Here is a 24,351-nt window from a genome sequence, read left to right as displayed (position 1 = left end):
GGGAATTAAAAACAAAGAAAACAACAACGGAAACACAGGTGAGCCAAATTTAAATGCATTACTTGAAAATAGATTACAAAACCTAAAAGAGTGTTTAATGGATTTTGTTGAACTATTTCAAAAACATACCTTACAGATTACCGAAGTATTCAACCAATATGGGAATTTATTAAATTTAATAATGACTCGGTAGAAGATGTATTAGAGACAGTTAGAGAAATTAAAAACTGCGTTAAAGAGCTAACGGAAAGACAGCACAATCTAATAAAAGAGACAAAGGAACTACGACAAGAACTAAATTCTTTAAAGCAACGGCAGTATAAAAATGGTCTAATCATAGATGGTCAAATTGCAACGGAACATCTAAGAGACATCGGAATACAATTAAGCCAAAAAATTGTTGCTCCCGTTGAATGAAAAGATATCCAGTCATCACATCGGTAACCATAAAAAAAAAAAGAAAAGAGAAAATATATCCCGTCCGTCTCACGTCATAGTGCGACTCAACAACAGCCCAACAAAACTACACTTATAAAAGCTACCAGGATTAAAACAACAATAGTCATGGATCGGAAAGGAGACCACGACAATACCCCAATATACTTGCGTTAATATTGCGTTAAGTATTCGGACAATATACTTGTCCGAATACTTAATGCAATATTAACAGAAACTATTCTACCAAGCAAGGAAAGTAAAAACAGAAACAAATAACCAGTTTATATGGATAAGAGACAGAAAAGTATTCCTTAGAAAGACACAAGGCGCAAAACCAATCGAAATTAAATTCGTCGAAGATCTCAACAGACTGCTACATTGAAAGGAATATGGACAACACGTAAAGAAGAAACAGCACACCAACAACAACATGAATGCAGACCATCAAGCAGACGTAATCACCCGGGAACATGATAATTGCCACATTCTGAAATCAATACCAGAATGGAAACAAGTGAAAATCCCCACAAAAGGACTAACTATTCTCCACATCAACATCAGAAGCATTCAAAAATACTGGCTAACCCTGCAAGTTTATCGGAAGGAAGATATAAACGACATAGAAATTTTAGTACTGACTGAAGTATCCACGACAAACGAAGAGGCATCCACCTACCAAATACCACACTTCCAACAACACAAACACTGCAGACAAACAAAACGAGCCTGTGGTATAATAATATTTACCAAACATTAACAGAAATAAATTGTAAATTAGAATACGCAGAAACATATGCATCGAAATTAAAAACATCAAACAAGAAAACTCCCTGATATTAAACGCAATATACAGACCACCAACTTAAGCACTACAAAATTCCTAGAAGAACTAAACAGATGGCTTTCTGCAACGGAAGAAGGCGCCTCAGAATACTTGATAATAATAGGAGACATGGATATAAATATTAGGAACATAAATAACAACACAGAACAATACCTAGACCTCTTATCGGCATATAACATAACATATAATATAATATAATATACCCTATCCATATAGTCGCATAAACGAGAAGAGATACTCGGAAATACAACTTTATCCTGCCTTGAACATATAAATATAAGGGCCCCTCCAAACAGCCACACAGAAGCCGTCATAACATGCAAACTGGCAGACCATTATTTCACAGCATTACAGTTACACACTGAACCAGAACCCATAAAACTCACTGTGACTACAAAACAGTATTATAGCATTCTAAACGAAACAATAGTAAACGATGAAATCAGAAAAACAGACTGGATGTAGATTGCATCTTTAGACTCTGTTGAAGCTGTATATAATAATCTTAAACTTGCATTTAACAAAATATATAACAAAGCATTAATAAAAATAAAAATACGTCCCCAAGCGAAACAAAATCCATAGAAAACCGACAACATATTAACAGACATACAAATAAAAGATGCCCTATGGAAACAACTTAAGAAGTCGTCGAACAATATCGCTTTGCAAGCTGAATACAAAAGAAAACGGAATCTCCTAACAACACAGATTAGAACGGCAAAAAGAAACTATTACAGCAGCAAATTAACAATAGCTCAGAATGACATAAATGAAACTTGGCATCTGATTAATGAAATGCTAGACAATATACACAGAACCACTGCCTCAGAAACAATAAAACACAGCTTTGCCTGCGACCCCAAATCCCTCAAACAGTTGGCAAACAACTTTAATCAGCAGTTCGCGATCTCTGTCCAAAAACTACAAGAAACAACCTGTCCTCACACAAACGAACATTCTCCACTAGGGCTTCGAGCAACCCAGTCGATGTGGTTCTGCACAGTAACAAAAGAAGAACTATCACTGGCAATTCAACAAATTAACCCTAACAAAGGACCGGGGATAGATGGAATCAGACCAAAAGACATCAAGAAATACTCAACCAACGTATTTCCAGTTATACAAAAACTGTTAAATAATTATTTAAATTAAGGGGATAATAAATCCGACATTGGTTCAAAACCGAATAAGAAACTCAAAGATCGGAATCAAAGATTTTCATGCCGAATATAGTAACTATAAAAGTATCGGGGAATACTAACGTAAGCCAAAGCACGTAGTCCAAATACGTAGTACAAACTAGGGCAACTCGTAGAAAAGTTGGAGAAAGTTCTAATCGCTAGTCTTGGTATTTACCATAATGTAAAGCCCATCTCCTAGGAGATGTATGATGTTATACATTATGGTGGGAAGTCACTACCCAGACCGGTTTCGATCTTTATTGAGATCTCATCAGTGAGTAGCTAGACCAAATTATTATCCGTTTAATTTAAATAATGTTTTCATCGCCGAAATGAAGCCTATCGACGCTTTATATTTATATAACTGTCAAATAAAATCTTCGAAACGGGAAACATACCTGAAACACTAAGGAATGCATTAATCACACCCATACACAAACATGGAAAAAGAAATATTATAAGTAATTACAGTCCCATCGCCACGCTGTCTGTAATCAATCAAATCATAGAGCTCATCGTCCATCATAAACTCTCCACATACGATATTGTGTTTTGGGTATGATTTGAAATTTTTCAAATCATACCCAAAACACAATATGGCTTTTAAAAAAAATAAAGGAACAGCAACACTCCTGGAAGATTTCACAGACCTAATAAACGCTGCATTGGATAAAAACAGAATAACATTAGTGGTATTCATTGACCTAACAAAAGCATTTGACACACTAACACATAAAACCTTGTTAAACTAACACATATCGGAATTGGAGGTCGTCTACTCCAGTGGTTTAAAGCATACATGAAAAACAGAAAGCACACCACATGTCTACGATCTTTGCTGTACGCGTGACACTTCCTTGCGGCATGTAACCTGTGGAGCACCGCAAGGAGCTGTGCTATCTCATATTCTATTTAACATATACACACACGACATAAGCCAACTCCCGCTAAAAAGTAAAATCTTTCAGTACGCAGACGAAATGGCCATAGTATCCATTCACAACAACGCAAATATCGCTTACACAAATATACAACATGACATCAATCATATCACTAACTGGTTAACCGAAAACAGCATATATATCAGCCCTGAAAAAACAAAGCCAATGTTATTCGAAAAAACCCAAACCCTGCCCACAGAAACTAAATATCTCACTATCTGACATTCATTCTACACAAAGCGCAGAAACTAAAACCACAACCATCACACAAGTGAAAACAACACGCTATCTCGGACTTCAATTCGATGCTGTTCAAATTTGGAATAGCCATACAAACTGCCTACATACCAAGATTAGGATAATAACAAGCAAACTCTACAAATTAAAAGACATTGCCCCAACTCACATAATGCTTTATGTGAAAATGTTTTCACATAAAGAATTATGTGAAAACATTTTAAGATATGCAATCACATCATACGCATTCTGCGCAGACTACAGACTTAACAGGTTACAATGGTTGGAAGATAAAATGGTAAAACTGATATTCTGGGAACAACCCACTCTTATGCAGGATGCACAGACAAAACAAAAAATATTTAAGGTGAAACACTTACGCCACTACACAGTCATGTTAAAACATTACTACAGCCCAACCTATAGAGTAACCAGAACAACATATCAAGTAACAAGACCACAGTCAACAAACTACATAACATATAAGTACCACAAGCACTACGGCAAAGTCACCCGAAACTTCTACATACCTGGCATAATAAACAAATTGCCCTTCGACGACAGAAATCTAGAAAAATACAGAAAGCTGAAACAGGTGCTATATAAATATTATAGCGAAAATGAAAATTAGAGCAATTCCTGTTTCTCTCTCCACCCCCACCCCAAACGCACACGCACGCACACACACACAAAAAAACCTATGACAAATCCCCTCTCAAAAACCATCACTACAATAACACAAAGAAATAAACACACCAAATCTAATCCAACCCTACTTGCAAAAATAAAAAATAAAAAAAAGAAGAAGTTAAACTGAAATAGCAGTCGAAGTCTTCCAAGTACGTACCAACAAACAGTAAAATCAACACCTGGCTTGCGACGACCAGTATAGAAATATAACCATGAAACCACCGCCATCTATTATCTTCCTCAGATAAGCTCTGCTAAGCTTCGAGGAAGAAATTAGAAAAGCCTCCCAAAGAAAGAATATAATACATTATACAGAGCGAGAAAAAAAAGTATTATTATTATTTTAAAATAGTATTTACTTGCAAGTATCTGTTATTCACAATTGTAATGTATTATAATTATTTCTGTATCTATGTATGTAATTTATCTGAGACATAATAAAATGTTTAAACGTGAAAAAAATTATTATTATTATTATTATTATTGATTCATTTAAACTCATGGTGAAAGACTTATTAAATGCACACATGGAGCAAATTAACAAAAAATTCGAGGAGTATGAACATTACATACAGTTCAATAACGAGACCTCTGAAGAAATGTTAGGAACCGTGCGAGAAATAAAGACGAAATTAACGGTAGCGATAGAAACGCAAGAAACACTGAAACGCGAAAATCAAGAATTGCGGAAAGAAGTAAACACACTCAAGTGTCAAATGGAACACAAGCTAAAAAAAGAAAGAAAAAAAGAACTTCAAACTGAGGGAATAACGAAAGAAAATACAGAAGACTTACGCAACATAATGAAACTGATCGGCAGCAAAATTAGAATTCAAATCGCAACCACAGATATCACCTATATCAACCAAGGCCCACAAAAAAATAAAGAGAGACTGCCACTGACCACTCTCGTTTCACCAACAGACATCTGTTGGTAAAACAGTAAGCAAGAAAACAAGGCCAACAACAACGATCCTAACTGATAAGAAACTCCCAATACCAATCTATATAACGGAACACTGGACTCTATACTTCAAAAATCTTCTGTACCAAGCAAGGAAGACAAAAACAGAAAAAAACTAAAAGTTCCTGTGGACAAAGAATTCCCAGATATTTTTGAGAAAGAATGAAAACACTCGAGTATACATAATTACAAGTGAATCCGACTTACACAGCCTACCAATATAAAACACTAACTCTTTACATCCTTAAGAATTAGACTAGAACTCATTTAAAAACTATATAATGGAGATTTCAAACATCGGCGAACATATCCAGTCAGACAACATAAACTTCAAGGTCTTTGACTCTTTGAAGAAATGGTCAGAGAACATTTCCACCAACACCAACTTCACAATCATACACACAAACATAAGCAGTATAAAAAAACACTGGCTTACATTGATTACACAGCTCAATTATATCATGATAAACATAGATGCGCTAATACTGACCGAAGTTGCAATAAACGACACAGAAATTTACGCATACAACATAAATAATTATCAAACCTACAACTTATGCAGACCTAACAAAAGAGGAGGTGGAATTGTGGCATTTATCAGAGAAAAATACAATGTTACAGAAACACAAACTCACTTCGAACATGCGGAAACATTAATTTTGGAACTCACAAATAGCCACAATAGTATCAAATACACAATAAACACAACATACAGACCCCCAGATAATAATCCGCTCAGTTTTCTTCACGAGTTAGAAACATAGCTAAGCGGAATCGAACCGCATACAACACACAGGCTCATCCTAATAGGAGACATTAACATAAATACACTTGACCACGCTTCTTCAACCACTAACACATATCTTGATATACTAAGCCAGTACAACATAAACCCTACCATTAACTCCCCAACAAGAGAAGAAATACTCAACCACTCACTAACACAATCATGCATTGATCATATCTACATACTGGCACCCATCCATACATATACATCATCAGTAATTAACGTCAAAATTGCCGATCACTACTTTGTCTCAACTTCGTTTTATTACACTTACTACCCCCCCTCCCACCACCACAAAAGTCGACAACACTCCGTCATACTAAAGAGCATTGTCGATAACCAAGTAAAAAATGCAGACAGGAATTCCCTACTTAAAATAAATGATCCTGTAGCATTATACGAGAATTTTCAACTAACGTTCACAGAAATATACAAAAAAGCAACAACAACAAGATTTTCTTTTTCAGTAATACTATTACTGAAAAAGAAAATCTATGGAAAAAACTTAAAAAGTCACCCAGTAACAGACATTTACAAACCTTATACAAAAACACAAGAAATAAGCTAACAACAAAAATTCGTAGGGCAAAAAGACGCTACTACTTTCAAAAATTCATGGAATATAATGACAACATTAAGCAAACATGGGCTACACTCAACGAATTAGAATCCCGAAAAACGAAAACTTCAGCACAAGATTTTATTGCAAATAGCTTCGGTCAGGACACAAACCAAGAGAAACTAGCAAACTCATTCAACCATGTTTTCACAAACAACATCACACAACTCAAAAAAGACAAACTACCAACGATCAACAAAAAACCACCAACACAAAGTCAACAATAAACGATGTATTTTCCACCCATAACAAAACATTAACTGAAAGAAGCAATCCTACAATTAAAACCAAAGACCACTCCAGGAATAGACAAAATAAGACTCACAGACCTTATAACACACTTTGAACGAATAAATCCAATACTTTTGAGACTCGTGAATATAATATTTGACACAGGCATTATTCCACAACAACTAAAAACTGCAGTAATTACGCCAATATACAAACACGGCAAAAGAAACGATACTTAGAACTACAGACCAATAGCTACACTATCAGTCATCCCAAAATTCTAGAAAAAATAACACATACCAGACTACAGAACTATTTACAGAAGTACAACATCATCTCACAAAACCAATACGGCTTTCAGAAAACAAAAAGCACCATTACTTTATTAGAAGACATCGCCGACACAATAAACAAAGCTCCCGACAAAAACAATTACCCCGACCTTATACTGCTAGATCTAACCAAAGCATTTGATACACTTGAACATGACATACTACTCAGCAAACTATACTCAATAGGTATAAGAGGAAGACTGCATACATGGTTCAAGAACTATCTCTCAAACGGAACACAAGTAACAAAAATAGGTACATGTCACAGTCGGAGTATACAAGTAAAACTCGGCGTCCCTCAAAGTGCCATATTATCACCCACTCTATTCAACATATACATTAACGATGTTCATAACATATCCATAAGAAGTCAAATATTTCAATACGCAGATGACACTGCACTACTAGCAATCCACACAGACATTAACACAGCTCTCTGCAAAGCGCAACAAGACCTAAACGAAATCACAACATACTTCCACCAAAACGGAATTCTAATCAACGGCACCAAAACACAGATGTTGATAATACACAACCCAAGAATCATACGCCCCGCATCATCGATCCATTGTCACACATACCGCTGCTTTAACAACAAAAATACCTGCCAATGTTCCGAAAGATTCCCACCCTAAATGGACAAAACATATAGAATACCTACACACCAAACTCCGGATCATCGCAGCAAAACTCTTCCAAGTTAAAGACATTATTCCACCCAACATAAAAAAACTCCTATATCACGATATCTGCGAATCCCTACTCAGATACGAAATAACAGTCTATGCAAATACATCAAACAGCCACCTAACAAAATTAGAAACACTACACAGGAAAATCGTGTCAACAGTGATCTGGGCACCTCACATGCATCAACTAATATCCGCACAAGCACATGGTGATACACAGAATTCTGAGCATTAAAAACCTGAAACACTACATGACATTAACAAGGAATTACTTCAACATCATCTATCGAAACAACAGACACATGTCGTATAACAAGTCCTACAACAACTCTCTACATCCCCATACCGGTCAACAACTCATACGGTTCATTTGTGAGATCACATCAGATACCAACCCAACTCAACAACCTCCCAAGAAAGTTAAAACACGTAGATAACTACAGAACATTAAAAAACGAATTCTGGAAAATATACTAACAAAGTTAAGAAACCATTAACAGTAATATACACATCACAAACCATTAGCATCCAATGCCTACATCCCATGCATAAACAGTAGCAACAACACAAATAGTGAAGTCTAAATCCCACTTTCTTCATAAAAGCTAACCCAAGCTTCGAAGTAGGTGGGATTAACTTGCCTTACTCATCTACAAGCAATCCTTATAAGCAAATGCAGAAATTTGTATGTATAATCATTCATTCTCACACTTAAAAAAAAAAAATAATAATAAATAAATAAAAATTAAAATTAAATAAAACTTACTAAAAAAAATTCTGTATAATCTTCAATGTTAATATTAGAAGAACATATGTTGTAAATACATAATATAAAGGCAAAAAAGTATTATTAAAAGTTTTAATTGAAATCCAATGTAGGAATTGGAGCACTTAGTGCTGAACTCTGTAAAATTATAAGATGCAATGTCACACAAGATGTTTATTGTATGTATAAATATTTCAGCAATCAATAAAATATATTATTAAAAAAAATAAATAAAAAAAATTAAACATTGTTAAAATAAAAAAAAAAAAAGATCACATCAGATACCCACGTAACTCAACAACCTTCCAAGAAACTTAACACACATTGATAACTACAGAACAGTAAAACACGAACTCTGGAAAATATACCAATGTAGTTAATATACCATTAACACTAATATACGCATCACAAATCACCAGCATCCAATGCCTACATCCCATCCATAAACAGTAACAACAAAATAAATATTGAAGGCTAAATCCAACTCTCTTTATAAAAGCTAACCCAAGCTTCAAAGTAGATGGGATTAAAAAAAACGCCTCACTCATCTACACGTAATCCTTATAATCAAAGAATGCAGATTATGTAACAAAACAGTCCGTAAAATGTATAATAATAAAGAAGATACTGAAGATACTGATTACTATGTGATAATATCATTAATATAATATTACTATGTAACATGAAAAAATAATGTAATAAATTATTGTTATTATTAAAAAAATTATGTAAATAATGAGTTATATTATATGTTTGTGAGAAACAGGAAATATAATATTTTAATTGCACATGTGTAAATACTGTTGTATACTCACACCTTTTCAAACTTTGAAAAAAAAAATATTAAAACTACAACATGTGATATTATATAACTTGTGAAACTGAACTATATAATTGTAAATTATTACTGTGATTGTTATTTTAAAAAATAGCAAAAAAACTATGCCTTAATAATTATTATTGAAATCTCATTATATATAGCGCTTAGTGCTGAACCTTGTAAAATAATATACTGAATGTCACTCAAGATGATAATTGTATATATGTATATATTTGAGACATCAATAAAATTATTATTATTATTAAAAATACAAAAAAACAATATAAAACAACTTTCTTTACTAAACCAAAAATATAATATGTGAATAGTCTATATGTAAGTAGCCGTATGATAAAGATATTTCAGATCTTCTGTCACTGCCTCTGCACTCTCATGCTGTGACAGAAAGCGGTTCGGCGTGGCGACAAGCAGTGAGAAAAGGACACCACGGTGGAACCAAGAGATCCAAAACGCTGTCCAGACAAAAACGAGGCCTATCTAACATGGCTTAGGTAAGCCCCCGGAAACGCATAGACACAAAACTCTGAGGCAGAAAGCTTGGGAATTCTTTGTAGAAAGACTAGGCTCATCCTATGCAAATGCAAATAAAGTATTCTGGCAGACTATCTGCCGCCATCGAGGGAGGAAATCGTGCACAGCAAGGGCAGTTAAGGCCTCTAATGGTGCACTTTTAACAACCGAGAAGAATATCCTCCACAGATGGAGGGAATACTTTGAGAGTTTCTTAACCCAGATGACCCAGCAATTGTGGACATCCAGGAGGTGCAGATCGAAGAGATGACTAGTCTCACAGCAGAAGCGGTCCATTTGGCAATGAAATCGCTAAAATCGGGCAAGGCTGCTAGAAATGATGAAATTCGACCCGAAATGCTAAAATCCTTAAATAGAGACGGCGTTTTTTGGATGACTCGAGTGTGTCAGGCTGCTTTTATATCTGGGCGAGCAGCAAACTAATGGCAGACAAGCATAATAATACCAGTCTTCAAGAAGGGAGACTAGAGACATTGCAGCAACTATCGTGACATTTCTCTGCTCAGCCTGCCTGGGAAAGTATATGCTAGGTGCTTTGAAAGAAGGTATAGGAGCATGGTTGAGTCAAAGTTACAGGAAGAACAATGTTTCTTTCATCCTGGTAGAAGCACAACTGACCAAATCTTCACTTTAAGGCAAGTCTTCGAGAAATCTTGGGAATATACCAAGAATGTCTAAACATGTTTGTGGACTTGGAGAAGTGATATAACCGGGTTCCTCGGAACAACCTTTGGCAAGTAGTGCAGGAGTATAGAGTGGATGACCAACTATTAGCTACCATCAAGTCCCTGTATGAATGCTCGGAGTTTTTTTGTCAGGGTAAATAGCACAATATCTGAACTTTACACAGAGTCCGTTGGCCTCTGCCAAGGGTGTGTTCTGCCACCCCTCCTGCTCATAATATTTATGGACTGGATTGATAGGCACAGCCGAGGCAGTGAGTGTGTCAGAATTGGAAGATGTAGCATTGGACGTCTGCTTTTTTCAGATGACCTAGTTCTGCTTAGCTCTTCCATAGATGACCTCCAGCGGACCCTGGATAGGTTTGTAGCTGTTTGTACAGAAGCTGGAATGAAGATCAGTGTGGCCAAAACTGAAACATTTGTGGTCTCAAGACAACCATCCCAGTGCACTCTGCATGTGAGTGCACTGGGATGGTGGAGAAGGCAGAGGCAGGTGGAAAAGTTTAAATTCCTTGGGTCCATATTCACGAGTGATGGAAAGTGGGACGCAGAGCTAGATACTCGGATTGCTCAGCAAGCACAATATTGCGGGATCTTGGCCGTTCGGAAGTATTGCAGCGAGAGTTAAGCAAGAAGGAAAAGTCTTCAATACACTCTATGTCCACATCCTCACCTATGGTAATGAGAGTTGGGTAATGACTGAAAGAATGCCGACAAGAATCCAAGCGGCAGAAATGAGGTTATTTGGAGAGGTTGCGGGGCTAACAAGCTTCAAAAGAGTTAGAAGCTCTGCAATTCGAGAACCTCTCAATACTCAACCGTCGCTTCTCCGTGTTGAGAGATCACAGTTACGTTTGTATGGGCACCTGGTCAGAATGCCACAAGACAGGATCCTCCAGCAGGCTCTCCTTGCCAAGCCAGAGGGTCGGAGGTCGTGTGGAAGGTCAAGGACTCGCTTGACAGATTATATACAAAACCTTAGGTTGACACGTTTGGGAGTCCCACCAGAACACTTGAGCTTGGTGGCGGAGGATCATGACCATTGAAAGTTCCTCTTGCAGCTGCTGTCCCCCACAACCCAATTAGGAAAGGCAATAAATTCTTCGAAGCTTAACTAATAAGTTCCGAAGATGAAAGCTGAGAAATTACATCTCATCCAAGATTAATTTAAAAAGAAAGGGAAAAAAATCCAAATCAATATATCATATTTAAGTGCTGTAGTTTAAATATACTATACTATAAAAATCAAAATTTTAAAAATATATATATATATAACTCATTGTTAAATTAATAAATGCTGTATTATTATTATTATTATTAATACATTATACAGGAAAAAAAATAAGAAAAGAAAAGAAAGAAAAAAATCTGTACAAATTTCATTATTACAAAAAAAAAAAACAGAATTAAACCTGTTGTAATTATGTTATCTTATGCGTTTTTAAAATATGTAATCACAATATGTAATCATAATTTTAATAATAAAAAAGCTTCAGTTTTTTTATAGAGAAATATGTAAACAAGTATGTATCATATGTAATCAAATGTAAGTAACGTATGATGTAATAATAATAATAATAATAATAAAATAAAATATTTATACAATTACAAAAAAAATTATTATTATTATTATTATTATTATTATAAATGGCCAGCTACAGTGTATTTAGTTTATAAATATACTCATCCGGTTCAATTAAAAAAAATATATATATATATATATTTATTGCTGTTCATAAGAAACTAAGAGATCACAGAGAAGATCTTTGAATGGGCAGGTCTCAAGGTCATCGACTAGGTCAAGTCCTTCCTGTTGAAATCTTCTGAAGTGGAGAGTAGACTCCTCAAGTGCCCCGCTGCCAAATGTTTGGTGATGCACCTGTAAAGAATTAAAGAAATGAACTGAATTCTTTTATAAAACACATATCGAAGCACATAATATAAAAACCCATACATGGTTGTAATTCCGGAAGTGTGATTTCAGTTCCCTTTATTCTACTGCAGACAGCTAACTTAAACCGCTTTAGTTTCAAAGCCAAGTAGCCTCTTAACTTTAAATCCATCTAGTCGTATGAAAATATTTTATTTTAAATTCCACAAATTATACTAGATCACTCAGAATGATTACCTTGTTTCTGCACCAGAATGGCCTGAAAACCAAAACCTCTAAATAAAATTTCTGATTCACATTCTTCTGTCTTATTTCTAAGTTCGGGAAGTGAATGATCTCAAATTACAACCAAATCACTCGAAATATATCCAATGTCTTTTCCATATACTTTGTGCAAAATATTATTAAAGCATAAGAGTATATACATACCATAACATAATCTAAAAGTTCTGGTTGGCTACCGCATTCTTTAACATGAGAGAGGACTTCATAATCCTTCTCCACCATCAAGGAAACTGGCAATGACAAAAGTTGAAGCTGGTGCTCGGTGGAAGGATCGAATTTCGAAACACTCTGGATATCTTGGTGAGCCTGAAAGCAGATAAGACTGCCTTTGTTACTTGGATTATTTTGCTGACAATGTGATACGTAAAATCAAAATGGTGCTCTTTTTTTGCGCGCTAATTCCATAACACAGGATAGAGGACATCTGCGCTTATTTGTGGTAATTAATGGTATCACTTTCGGTCTCCTGTATGCACATCTTGAATATGTTATTCCTTTAATCGATTCTTAGAACTAGATCTGTCAAAGGAGTGCGGCTAAAATATTAAAAAAGAGGGACAGCAACTGCAACTATGGAACAATACAAATCTGTATCTCACTACTCAATACAAAAAGATGATTTAACCCACGTAAAGAAATGAAAACAAAATGAATAAATCTGATAGGAGAATTCGCATCGCAATTCGCCTTTCGTTTTGATTAACAGAAATAAACTAAACAATCTTGAAAACCAATGGTAATAATTTAAACAATGAAAAACAAGTAAAACGTGACAAGAAAAAGATCAAGGATATCCTTTGAAACTGGTAACTTGAAACAAAACCGGTTACGAAGTATGAGAAAATTCAAAGAAAGGATTATTGTGGCCTCAAAAGCCATCATTTGTTATTTCATTTTAAAGTAAATTAGTTTTATGGAATATCGATAAAAAAAACCCCAGAAGTTGCTGAGTTCATTTGTGTTTCTTGATGTCCAACACTTTGGGATACGATTGAAGATCGATTAACCCATTATGAGCATAATGAAATAATTTTGTAGAAATAATAATAAGAGGAGTACTTAGAGTACAATCCCATTGATATGAAGTTACCAAGCTGGCTTCCCAGGAGGGAGTTGGTTCTTTCTTTCCACTGGCTCAGCCCTGGGACAGCAGTAGTGTTGAGGGATCCATCCTCGTTTGATTCCCAAGAAACTTCATACATGCAGAAATCTGCAATAATTTCACTCATCAGTTTCAGAGCCTGCGAACAAAGAAAAAAAAATGAGATTACTCTGCAATTCTCGTATTGTAACAGATGAATCCTCTGTTCACACACAAATTACATTTTTGTCCATTCCCATAATTATTGAAACGCAGTCATCCCTCAACTTAGTCGAGGTTCCGTTCGATCAAGCAGGTTCGCATGTAAGTCGATACATTAAATCAACAGAGTTATAGGGGTTAGGGACTTAACAGTAATAAGTATACTGTCATTTTAATTTTTAAACCTTATTATAAAACTGTATTGTGTGTTACTGCTACTAGAAAACAGGAGAATAATCATCCAAATCTTCCTCCACAATCACATCTTCATTACCATCCCTATGTGAAAGACCAGGCTGCAGCTCTTCTGGTGTAACCTTTTTTCTTTTTTTTTATGAAAATGTCCAATGTGCTTTGCCTATTCATCTTCTTCTATTCATCAGAAATTTGGTTATAGCAAGCAAACGCATCATGTACTTTTGTTTCTACTAATAAGTAGTGTTCAACATTGGGATCCCATGTTTTCAGCCATTTTGAGAGCATCGCTAACTACAGAGAAAATTTCTGCAATACCCTCCGCTGTACATTGTTTAACTACCTCTTCTTGTTTCTCTTTTTCCTCTTACTTTTCTTACTCTTACTCTGTCTTGGATCAGTTCTTTCTCTTCTGCAATAAGTTGTTTCTACAGTTCGACCAGTTCTCCGTTGGTCTGCACTTTCTATGAGTTGAACTATGTCGTCTTCATTCATTTCGAGATTCAGATTTTTTGATAGGTCCACTATTTCTTCACTCAATTTATGAATGTCTTCATTTTTTTTTCGAAACTTCCAAACTCGTTTTCGCAAACCTTTTTAATGTCTTTTTCCATATGCCACACGTACATTGAGAGATCATTTTGTCCCAAATTTGAGCAATTTTGTTAATAGCATGATAAATATTAAATGCGCTCTACAACTGCATGAGGGTCTTTCATTAGCAGAACTGGTTTATGAAAAAGTTCTCCAAATATAATAAACTTTAAATACTACTAGAACCTCCTCCTCCATCGGTTGAATCAGTGAAATAGTGTTTAGAGAGAGAAACATGATCTTGATCTTGGGGTGAAGATCATCAATGTAAGGCGGATGATCTGGAGAATTATATAGAATTAATAATATTTTAAATTCTACATTTTCTTTCACACAATAGCCTTCTATTTCACTCTCATAACAGTTGATTAAGGCATCCGCAAACGATTTTTCATTCATCCACTACTCCTTATAACTCCGCTAGTGAACTGGAAGAGTATGCTTCCTAATGTTTTTGAAGGCTCGTGGATTCTCACTGTGTAATATCACGAATGGTTTCAGTTTATATCAAGCCACATTACCCCCTAACAGAAACGTAACACGGTCTTTAAGAGCTTTGGAACCATGCATTGGTTTTAACTTTTTGTGGACGAATTGTCCGCTCGGGCATTTTTTTACGAAACAAGGAGGTCTCATTGATATTAAATATTTGCTGTGGCAAATAATTTTCCTCTGTAATAATTTTATCCAATTTCTCCACCAACTTCCTGGCAGTCTTCTCATCGGAACTTGCAGATTCATCATTTATTTTCACATTATGCAGAGCAAAACGCTGCTTGAATCTCATGAAACAACCGGAAGAAGCGTTGAATTCGTAGTTGTAGTCGGGTCCTGTTTCCTCCTTCAACATGTTGAAGAGACTTAGTGCCTTACGGTTATGGTCATAGTGCTAAGAGGTATGTGCTTGTGGTTCAAGTCCTCTATGCATGATGGAAGTAGCTTTTCCAGTCACTGATAGGATCTTGTCGTTACTTCGTCACTATCGTTAAACTTGCGACTTCGTTTCAAGATCAATTGTTCGCCTCTTTTTCTGTGAATCTTCAGTTAGTTTTTTAATTGAGCGTGTAGGGGCCATGTTGCACATAATATAGCGAAATATTTAATGATAAATATACAACTAACATATTTTCCAACACAAATCAACCGACGAAGTGTTGAAGTGCCGACTGCCGAGGGAGTTCGCCGCTGAATGGGCTGTTGCCACTTCACTGATGCATTGTTACTAAATAAAAACCTTTTTACTTTACGCTCGCATGGGTCTTATTCGAAAGTATTGTCGAAAATGAAAATTTTATTTATTCCATTATGGGATCACGGATGTATCTTCGAAAGGACGTAACTCGAACGGATAAGTCGAAGGATGACTCTATTTTAATAGCTATTTTAGTGAACGCATTGTATTATCTGACTCATTGGATTCTGATAAGAGTAAATAAGTCTGCGGGACAAGGAATTATTTCTGATAAAAAGTGTGGTACGCGGACCTCCGGGATTCCGCGAAAGATCTTCAGGGGGTTCGTGACAATTTTCGGCTATGCATCATTAATGCATGGAATAAATTTAAGTTTGAGATCGTAAAACGTTCCTATTGTATCACTGAATAAGGTCCAGAGACATCTGCAGGCTGTGTATTATGTTTCTCAACAAACAGTGCAATTAGAGACAACTGAGATAAAAACGGCACTACTAACTAATGAATCGCATGACCCCTCCCACATAAAATGCTGCATAGTAGACAATCAAAACCATATGGTGCACCGGCAACATATGGTTTTGTTTGAGTGAACGTGTTAAAACTAAGAAATATTTAGTGAATGTGTTTCAGATATTATATAAGGAATTCGGTTGAAGAGAATTAGCATTTCAACTGAACTGTCGGCCTGCCTTTGTCAATTAGTAGCGCGATCTTTTGTTAATACCGCACCATATGAACGTCTTCATAGCTGCTTTATCTCTACTGGCCTACCCTTGCTGTCTGTTTCGAGTTCTGCATTCACTAGCTTTCACTAGCCATTTGTTGAAGGACTGTTCGTTAAATACGGTAATTTTTTTTAGCTTTCAAATTCTTAAGTATGGATGACTGGTTAAAGACTGGATTTTTAAAATGCGCAAAAGAGAGGAACATAGTAGATACAAGTAGCTGTCAGCAACAAGAAAATGTTGATATTGCATCTGGATCAATTGAAATTGATAAGTTTGTGTCGTCTGACATCTCTAAAGAACTAACTAGGAAGAAAATGAGAAAACTTCGTAAGGACGATATAAATTACTTGAAATGTGGATTTTCATGGACGGGAAATGAAGAGCAACCTATTCCATTATGTGTAATTTGCAGTGAAACTTTAAAAAATGAAAGCATGAAACCATGTAATTTAAATCGCCATTTTGAATCGAAACATAATGAATGCAAGGACAAACCTGTCGAATTTTTTCAAAATAAACTAAAAAATTTAAAAGAATATCAAAAAGTGATGTCGATCGTGTCAGGAGGTGAAAACATGAAGGCTTTAGAAGCTTCATATCGTGTGTCGCTATTAATAGCAAAAAGCTGTGCAGCGGAAACAAATGGTGAAACTTTCGTCAAGCCTGCACCAAAATTAATAGCGGAAATTATGATCGGAGATAATGCAAAAAGATCTTTTGATAGGATTTGCCTTTCAAATAGTACCGTTCATCGAAGAATCACTGAAATGGCTGAAAATATAAAACAAACATTGTTATCCGATATACATAAGAGTCGTTATTATGCGTTGCAGGTAGAGGAATCCACCGACATTACAAATTTTGCAAATCTTCTAGTGTTCGTTAGGTACGAAAAAAATCAAAAAATTCATGATGACCTTTTATATTGCCAACCCTTGCCAGAACATACAACAGGAGAAGAAATATTCAACAGTATAAATACCTTTATGCATCAAAACAAGCTTGATTCGAAAAGTTGCGTTGGAATAAGCACAGGCGGAGCGAAATCCACGTCTAAAAAAGGGCTTGTTTCAAGGAATGAAGCTGTTGCACCAAATGTTCATTTAATAGGAAAACAAATTAGCAAAACATAAATAGAGAAAAGAACAAACATGACAAACTAGACGAAGTACAGTACACGAAGTGATTCCGTAAATAAACAAACAAAAAAAAAAAAGAGAAAGTATTACTGGAAGAAGAAATGAGAGAAATGCATTTAAAATGAAAGAAAGAATGAAGAGCAAAATAAATAAAAATATGAAAATACTGAAACACAAAAGAATTAAAGAGAAAAAAAGAAAAATGAAAATGAAAAAATTCGAATCAAAGAAGAATGAAAGTGGAAGAGCATAAAAAAGGATAAAAGATACAAAGTGGACACATTAAGAAACGTAAAAAATGATTTAAAAGAAAAATGGAAATAACCAGTTATAAGCATGAAAGAAAAATGTAGAAAAGTGGAAAGAAAGAGCGAATTAAGGACAAAAGGTAGAACAATAAAAGAAATGAAACAAGACAGAACAGTGAAAGAAAGGAAAACGAAGAGCAGCACAAAAATGGGAAGAGAAAAAGAAGAAGAAATGCAAGAGATGTGAAATGAAAAGTAAAGAACGATGGAGGAAAATAAGAAAGAAAAGAAAAAGTAAAAAGAGGATTAACAAATGGAAACAGAATCTAAAAGAGAGCAGAGAAAAATGCCGTTAAATTGAAAGATAGAAATCGTTAAAGAAAGAATGAACGATGAATATATAAGTGACATATATTGTTAGAGATAATAAAATCTGCACGATTATATTGGGATTAGTGAAGAGTAATTGGTTACTGACATTAAAGCCTATTGCAAAGACTTACTGTGCAATCTTTCCAGGCGGCAATCCTATTGAACAGAATGATGTACAAGAAATCGCCTCCTAAAACCAGAAGCTTATTCAGTTTGCTCATTTCAGAAGCTTCTTCATTAACTCGGCTCATATCGGAAGGCTGCATAAGGCGATGGAACGTTTCCCCAGCTTTATAGAGCACCACATTCTCCGCCAGTTGCTTGGTCTTCTCATTCCACACTTCTCCTAAAAACTGTCTGAACATTTTCTTGTGGGAGGATATTCCAACTGCATTCACATAAATATACACCAACAGTGCGACCATTCTGTTGCGATAGTATTCGTCCTCTAACATGCCCCTGTTAAAGAAGTTTCAATATAATCAAAACACATTCGTTTGCGATTCTTGCATACGCGCTATTTGAAGCATTGTTTGTGAGAGTAATTTCACATTGTAAGGCAAATATTAATTAATATAAGCAAATAATTTGGCATGAAATATTAGCGTGTTAATTCAGAAAATCACACTCTTCAAGTTCACTTCAATAAAATCATTAAGACTAAATTATTTATCGATAAACCGAAACTTACTTGAGTTTAGCGGAGATGGATTTGCAAATCGGATATTTTAGGCTTTGGATTCCTTCCAGTGTTTTGACTATTTGATTGTCCATTTCTGTATGCAAGATATCTTTCAACAGTAAACCATGTGAGAGTGTGGCAAGGATCTTCTGGATCAGCTCTTTCTGCTTACAAGTGAGAGTATCTTCCAAACAAAAAACTCCGTTTGTTGGTAAGGAACTATTGCTCTGCTTCGTTTCTTTAGTATTACCTCGTATGATACTTTTCCGATCATCGCAGGTGAAGATTTGCCTCCCATTATACGATACAATTCTAGTTGTGCGCTCGACAAAAGACATTCTAAGAAAAGAAAGCATTCTAGTTCTTACCATTACTTCTATTGCATTGCTATGTAATTAAGGAACTACAATCGAAAATTTGCTGAGGATTTGTGAAATGAAGACCGGATTTATATAATAGGTAAGAGCTCTATTCACTGTTGGATTGGTCTGTCGACGTGGAGAATAAAACTGGAATACAAGTTGAGATATCTAATTTTCCTTCCTTGAATAAAATTGAATATAAATAAGGCATCACATATTCTGGCACGCGGAAGAATGAAATCAAAATTGTTAATGCAAACCTTACATAGTAGGAGCGAAAATTCTGATTAGTATTCTGTTAACATTCTGTTAAAAGAATGATTATTCATCATTCGTTTAACAACAGATTTTTTGAACAAGTTTTCCTTTAGTTGTAGTCAAATGTTCCTCATATATATAATCATATGTCAAAGACTGTTCCGCATGTGACAACTTGATGAACGTTTAGCAAAGCACTAATTCTTATCTGCAAATTTATCTCAGGTTTAAATGGTTATATTTGTGTTATTTTGATACTGTAATTTCTGGATATCATTTATACCTATCGCGATATTCCAAAATTAAGGACTTTTAATTTCTTCCCCAATTTTCTAAAAATTTAACCTTCTGGTAATCGACTAGAATTTCACTTTAACAGCAGTTTCTTTAAAGAACCAGTTGTTGAAATTTAAAACTTTTTAAAAATGTAATCGTTAATTATTCACGGAAAGTGTGATTAAAAGAAAGGAAAGGGTGGTTAGAAAATCACTGTGCTGATTTAAAACATTGCATAGCCCTGAGTAATTAATTATTCTTTTGACAAGACATTTTCAATCACGTGATGACTTCCTCATAGAGAAATGTACCTCATATATTATTATACATAAAAGATTGTAACTCACATACGAGTACAAGAAACAACTAATTCTATAGCGTGAATTGAAGCCTTACTTCGCCTTGAAAACACACCCAATATTACTTGGATTCCTGGAGAGTGGCTGAGTCTTTTATGTTGTGCAAAATATACAAAAGATAAGGAAAAACTCCATTGCAAAAAGTTCACCTTCTCATCATCTTTGGTAAATTTTGATAGAAGGTAAATTTAAGTTTAATTTATAATTTATAATCCAAAAACATTTTAGGATTATAATTTATAATCCTAAAAACAAACCGTAGTATAGAAACTTTTAATTTCTATACTACGGTATAGAAATTAAAAGAAAACCTGATGTGTAAGAATTAACTAATGAAATTATCTCTAAAATTCTTTATCTACACTAATACTTGCATTATTCTATGTGGAAATAAAAAACGATGGATTGAGTCAATACGCAGATTTTGCATGGAAAATCGTGTGGAATTTGTGGATGTGCAAGAGTACGTTTGATGAAAAGGAGGATTGTTGTAAGGTGGCATGCGTTTGATGGATTTGGTGTCAGGAGTTTTAAGAAAGTGTTAATCATTGAAAATTAGCAACTACAGAGTCAGGAAAACGAGAATGATTAAGGGAGGTTACAGGTGAAATATATAATTGGTTGTTGCTGTAATGGAGAATATAGATGACAAGCATTAGCAAATTAGCACGATGAATGCAGGTTTCAGTAAGTTTTATTATGGTTGATTTCAACTATGGCACGTAGATTAGGAGACGAATGGTTACAGTGAGAGAAGGAAATGGAACTTATACAGATACTGAGGGATACTTACCTGAGGTAACGTAGTAGAAAGGTTACAAGAACTTCGTGAGTGCTGACTTTGTTCATGGCATAAGAAAACGTGACAATAAGAATTTGGAGAGGAGAAGTGGTTAGTCGTGTTTCTAGAAAGCAGTATAAGAAGTTCTGTCCAGCATCAGAAAGATCAGTCAGGTAGGAATTAAATACATGAAGAGCATCATTAAGTAGGAGATTCGGACAAAGTTTACATGGAATAAAAAAAAGAAAGTGATCGGGATATCCATGAGCTTAACTCCGCAGACAAGAAGAGTGACTTGTTTGATAACGAAGACCAAAGTTGATTATGAAGGATAGTTTGTTAATGAGCCCGAAAGAAAACCTCAAGTGTTCTTTCAATACATGACAAAGTAAAAGGAGAAATGACTACGGAAGCATGATTTTTAAAAGTACTGATGATGGAGAAGTGACAGAACCAAACAAATAGTTGAATTACTAAGTCAGCATTTTGTAGGGACAGGATACAATCTAGGTGGCGACGATGCAATGTCAGTATAATGAAGAGTGAAAGAAGAATAGAAATTTAAGAAAGAGGGGGAGACTAAAAATATTGAAGAACCTCAATGCGGACACAGCCATGGAATTAAACGGCATAGCGGCCCATTCATGTGATAGGAAATTATCAGGTCCTCTGACCGCACTGTTTATTTTTAGACTCACTACTGGCAGTACAATAATAATTCTCGAACAATCCGCATCTCAGCAGTAGTTGATAAAATACTGAAAAAATTGGTAAAAAAAAAAGAGAACTCTGCCCTCGATGGAGAGAACTGTGATACTCTAAACGAGACAATATGGTTTTGTCAAGGGTAGATACGATTTGGTCGATTTAAGTAGATTACAAGTACACTGCTTGAAAATAAGTCAAAGGATATCCCCACGAGCAAGGTGCACATGCCCTGTTAGGAGTCTCGTGTTTGTACCCCGTATACATTGGGATAATATGATGTTGCAAAGACAGTGTCCAATGTCCGAGTGAAATGGATGCAAAAAGGGAATTGAGAGTTTAAGAGAGGCATCCAGATAGAATGCCATGTGTAGGCCTGTCTTTTCGAGAAACTGTCCATCCTAGGTGAGTGGACGAATCACCACACTCGCCGAAGGTAACCCCAGGATGACACGAAGGAGAATATGTAAAAACTGTCATTCGTCGCCAGTAGTATACTAGACAATATGAGCAAGATGAAGATCAATATAAGATAACGAATCGTGACGGTCTTGGGTGATAAGATCATTGACGTTATTCTGTGTGATGATGTGTATGATGTCACGAGATTGGAATGTTTGTACTTTTTCTGTGGAAAATATGTGTCATTGACGTCAAATCGTGTGTTTTTGTTGGCGTAAGGAATTGTGGGTGATATTAAAGATAAGGATTCGTGTCGTGAGGAGGGACACTATGAACCAAATAGGGATATGGTGAATTGGGGAAACGACATCAATGTCATGGATGTGTGTTCTTATCAAATATAGATAAGTGAAGTAATTTGTTAGTTGTAAATAAGTGACGTTATTGATTTGATTGGAAAAGAAAATTATAGTAGTGGATATGGATTCGTTCCGTGCTTGGTGGGACAGTTTAAACCAAATAGGGGTAGGGTGATTGCGGGAAGCGACATCAGTGTCATGGATGTGTGTTGTTATCAGATGTAGTTAAGTGAATTCTTTGCATATGGCATTGAGGGTGATGATTTCATTTGCTCACATCGTACATGTGAGGCTGAGCAAAGACGCTGACGGTATGGAAGACTGTGGAAGAAGAGAGAATTAACCTGCTGTTAGACCTGTTTATGAAAGTTTGCCAACAGGAAAATATACCCGAAGAATGGAGGAAAAGTACTCTTGTCCCCATCTACAAGGGTAAAGAGTATGCACAAGACTGTAATAATTACAGAGAAATAAAGTTGATGTCCTTCCACACAATGAAAATCCTAGAGAGGGTTCTTGATGGAAGACTGAGGAAGGAGATTGCAAAGGGAAAATTTGGCTTCATCCCTAGTCGATCAGCCACAGATGCTATCTTTGTGGTACGACAGATGATGGAAAAGTTTCGAGAGAAGCAATGGGAGCTACATCTATTATTTATTGATCTGGAGAAAGTGTATGAGAGAATGCCAAGGCAAGACGTCTGGAGGTGTCTGAGGAAGAAGAGGGTACCGAAGAAATATGTCAGTTTGGTGCAGGGGGTGTACAGAAATGTGAAGACAAGTGTTTGAACCTTCCTGGGAATGAAAGCTTTCCAGTGACAGGTGGCTTGCATGAAGGGTCTGCATTAAGTCCATTCCTGTAAATATTGTGATGGAGGTGGTGACGGAGGAAGTGAGAGAAGATGCGCCTTGGACTATGTTGTATGCAGATGACATCTTGCTGTGTGCAGAATCAAGAGAAGAAGTGGCAGTCAAACTGGAAAGATGGAGGAAAGTACTGGAAGAGAGAGGTATGAGATCGAGCAGAAGTAAGATATATGTGTCGCAAAGTGGATGGCAGCCAGAAGACAGATCTGGAGCTGGAAGGAAATGTCTTCAGGAAGGTCAGTGACTTTAGACTTAGGTTCAACAATGAATGAGGATGGTGAGGATGAGAAGGAATTGGAATGCAGGATACAAGAAGGATGGAGGAACTGGAGTGCTATGTGATAAGAGGGTACCGATCAATCTAAAGGGCAAAATTTACAGGACAGCACTGAGACCAGATCTGACGTATGGTTTGGAAACTGTGGCCCTGAGGAAAAATAACATCAGCAGGATGGGGGTAGCGAAGATGAGAATGGTTAGGCGGATGTGCGGTGTGACCAGAAAGGATCATCTGAGAAATGACTATGTAAGGGGAACGGTGAAAGTTACGTACTTATGAGCAAAGATACAGCAG

Source organism: Typopeltis vanoorti, chromosome 19, assembly GCF_054136105.1.
Source record: "Typopeltis vanoorti isolate ZY-2024b chromosome 19, IOZ_Tvanoo_1.0, whole genome shotgun sequence".
Classification (NCBI taxonomy): Eukaryota; Metazoa; Arthropoda; class Arachnida; order Uropygi; family Thelyphonidae; genus Typopeltis; species Typopeltis vanoorti.
This window is presented reverse-complemented; position numbering follows the sequence as displayed.